Source organism: Hyposmocoma kahamanoa, unplaced genomic scaffold, assembly GCF_003589595.1.
Source record: "Hyposmocoma kahamanoa isolate Upper Pololo Valley unplaced genomic scaffold, ASM358959v1 68, whole genome shotgun sequence".
NCBI classification, from domain to species: Eukaryota; Metazoa; Arthropoda; class Insecta; order Lepidoptera; family Cosmopterigidae; genus Hyposmocoma; species Hyposmocoma kahamanoa.
Genome location: NW_020653856.1, coordinates 1480605 through 1484837, shown reverse-complemented (window position 1 = coordinate 1484837; position 4233 = coordinate 1480605).

The following is a 4233-nucleotide window of genomic DNA, read 5'->3' as shown; positions in this document are numbered from 1 at the left end:
CAACGAAGAATCTGTAGAAACAATTGATATCGAGCAAAGTCAACAAAGCGAACAAAGGAGATTGAGAGATCGTAGTAAGATTCGACCACCACAAAGATATGAAGACTCAGAAATGTATAGTGTACTTCATTTTGCCGAAGTATTTGAACCTAAGTCTTATGAAGAAGCAATTAACGGCAATGAAGCTGATAAGTGGATTGATGCAATGGAGAAGGAAATATCATCCCTTGCGGAGAATAACACGTGGACTGTTGTTCCCAAGCCGGCTGATTGCAAGCCAGTTGATACCAAATGGCTTTTTAAAATAAAGAAAGGCGAAGACGGAAATAAGTTTTTTAAGGCGCGTTTAGTAGCTCGTGGTTTCAAACAAAAAGAATTTGTATCGGCATCCGAAGTTTACTCGCCGGTCGCACAGCTCACAACTTTCAGAATGTTTGTTGCAATAAGTGTGAAATTGGGAATTAAACAGCATCAAATGGACGTCTGTACGGCTTTCCTTAATGGTAAGATAAATGAACTTGTGTATGTGAGTTTGCCTGTGAATTTTAATATAGAAAGTGATAAAGTATGTAAATTAAATCGAGCTCTGTACGGTCTTAAAAAGTCGCCTAAGTATTGGTATGACACATTAGATGACACTTTAAGAAAATATGGTTTTACAGCCAGTAAAAATGATTATTGTTTTTATTATAAAGTGAGTAACAGTATTAAAACTTATTTCCTGGTGTACGTCGATGATTTCCTAATTATGTCGACAGACAATAATGAATTGCTCAATATAAAGAACTATTTACAGAAATGTTTTAAAGTTAAAGATCTAGGTATTGCTAAGTGCTATCTTGGCATAAATGTGTTACAGAACGGTGACCATACAGTTTTAAGCCAAACAGAATATATCGCAGGATTATTACGGAAATTTAACATGCATGAGTGTAAGCCGGTGTCCACACCGATGGACCAAAGTGTAAAACACAGTTTACTGAAATTACATATGTCTGAAAACGAAGCCATCGAAATTAAATGTAGAAAAGCTATCGGTGCAATTATGTATTGTATGTTAGCCACGAGACCAGATTTAGCTAATAGTATGTCAATACTGAGTCGTTACCAATCTTGCGCTTCTGAAGAATTATGGACAGCTATTAAAAGAGTTTTACGTTATTTAAAAGGAACTATGGAGTTAGGGTTAATATTTCATAAAAAATATTCTGATTCTTTTATTGAAGGTTATGTAGATTCAGATTGGGCAGGTGACCTGCTAGACCGTAAGTCTACAACTGGTTACGTATTTAAAGTTTTTGGGTGTACTGTAAGCTGGCTTTCTAAAAAGCAACAGTGTGTAGCTTTATCGTCTACTGAGGCTGAGTACATGGCACTCAGTCAAGCTTGTACTCAAGCTGCGTGGTTATGTAAAATGTTAGAAGATACATTCTTGTATGATAAAATGCCTAGCACAATTTTGTACGAGGATAATCAGGGTGCAATTAAAATAGCTGAGAGTTTAGATTCAAAGCGTCTTAAGCACATAGATATTAGGCACAATTATATCCGAGAACAAGTACATAAAGGAGCTGTCGTTTTGAGGTACATTGATAGCAAGGAACAGTTAGCCGATATCTTTACAAAACCTCTTGACAGAATGCTTTTTGAAAAATTTAGAATAATGCTAGGGCTGTGTTGAGTTCAGTTTTGTTTATAAGTAAGAGGTCCCCCCCCTTACATTTATTAATTAAGTTTTCATTAAGAGGGGGTGTTAGAGGTAATGAAACCTCATTTGAGAATACCTGCGTGTATGTGGAGTCGGGTAAAAAAAAGGAAATACTTTGACTCCTATCATTTTCAAAATGTGGAACCAATATAAAATGTATAAGATTTTTGAATAAAATATTTAATAATTACTTCTCGGGCGTGAGTGTTTTCTTTCAGGCACGGCCTGAGGCGCATGGTCGGTTTCAGATTACGGGATGTGCTTATGCGCTTCGGTGGTACAGCGGTTAGTACTATGCTTACTTGCTTGATGAGGACGTTCCGGTTTCGTTTCCCAATTTGGGCCAATTTAGGAAACGAACATTTCTAAGTTGGCTCTAGTCTGAGTATTCTGGGTATTGCCGTCAGAATTATTGTTTATCTGGTAATCATAGTACAAGAAATTTCCTAATTTGAGATCAGTAATTTGGTGTGATTTTCTTCCCCTAAATACTTCTCTTTGCGATCTAACAGAGAAATGGTAACGAGATACAACAACGCAATATGTTTCTACCACTACATCGGGAAGTATGCTTTACATTTATAATAATTGAATGAATGAATGAATGAATGAATATACGTTATTGCACAGATAAACACACGAACATAAACACATGTACAGATAAACATACGCACAAAAGGCGGCCTTATTGCTAAGTAGCAATTTCTTCCAGGCAACCTAAGGATAGTTGTATAGTAGTAGATAATTGTGATCTTGTAGTCGTAATAGAGTCTCCGTACATCACGTACAAACCTATAGTGGCGTGAGGACGCGTCGGGCTTCGCCCTACCTCGGCCTACGGCCTCAGCATTAATGACTTTGTTTGAAAAAATTTTTATCATAGCTCGTTAATGGCGGCCACATTGAAAAATGGCAAAAATGAATTTTGACCGCAAACTATTATTAAACACCCACAGAAAACCCCACGTGCCGATTTTTAGTCGAATTAGAGCAAATTTTAAAAGTTTGTGTGGCAGCCATATTGAAAAATGGTAAAAATAAAACAAAATAAAAAATAAATTTTGATCACAAATTTTTGTCGGACACTTCTAGAGATCCCCACATGCCAATATTGAAAAGGATCAGAGCAATTTTTTTCTACCGCCAACGAATGCTTGAATGGCGAAAAACCAATTTCGACTACAAATGTTTATCCAGCTCTCTTAAAGGCCTCCGCATGCCTGCATACCAATGTTGAAAGCAAGTTTTTCTTCGGCCGCCATTTTGAATTCGCCATCTTCAATTTTTCAATACAGGCAATTGACCACTATTACTCTCGAGCATTACATCTTGACATTCTTTCGAGCGCCTCGTATCTATCGCTAATAGTTTCCGTTTTATAAAACCGTTATGGTAGAAATTTGTATGGCGGCCATCTTATTTATTTGAATTTCGAACATTTTTTACTTCCGGTGGAAATTGCCCAGGGTGTATGTATGCCTCATAAAAGTGCATAAACGTTCCCTTCTTAAATTATAGTTTTCTCTTTTATATTTTCCACATTCAGGTCATCTCGTATTATTTCCTTTGCTTTGGAGCCTATTCGCGTACAACGGTTTATATATCTTTTTTCGATCATATCGGGAAGTATGTGTTCTATTTCTATCAGTGAGTCGGAAAAGGTAGCTTTATATACATGTATAAAAAGCACACACTAAGGCACAGAAAAAGGAGATAAAATTATTTCAAAACAGCGCAAAAAACCTGTTCAATGGCTCCATCGTTTCGTTCAGTAACTTCAACTTTTGACAGGTGTCAACGTTAACAGTGGAAAACTATAGGAAAGGAAAATAAATGGAAATTTTTCCATGACTCAACACAGACGTGACACAGACTCAACACTAGGCCGATGGACGTGGCTTAATTCTCTTTGGCCAGGTCATAAAATAAATATTTAAAAAAAATGTAAAAAAATAAAAAATGACACGCAATAGCGAGGAACCAATAAAAAACGACGCGCAAATACAAGAATTTTTATAAATTGAGTGATTAGACATACAAACATTCTTGAGTAATCCGATACTTTAAGTTTGGGAAACCGAGAAGTGTCGCGCGAGTGATACACAGGCTGTACTGTGAGAAATCGCGTATGTTTTGATGGTCGCAAGCGTGGGCACGGCATGACTTCCATGCCCTGTGTACCTACGGAAGGGCGAGGGCGTGCGGTGCGGATTACGTTTACTTTACTATGAATGATTTTATCTCTTTCTAAGCTGTAGTGTCTGTGAATGACCGAGTGCAACGGCGAGCGTACGAAATTATGGATTGAAATAGTGACTATACGTTACAATAATCCGGTGTAATTACGCGATATACAAAATCATCAGTGATTGCTCGTATGATCGGGCGGTCATATGGCGCGAGTCGGAGCTGGTCTGCGGCACTGTCAGATTCGTTCCATCGTTCATTTAGTTTACACGCTATCGGGAAGATAGTACGTATTTTTAGCGAGTGCGTTGACAGCAGTTGTAGCGTAGTCGGACTCG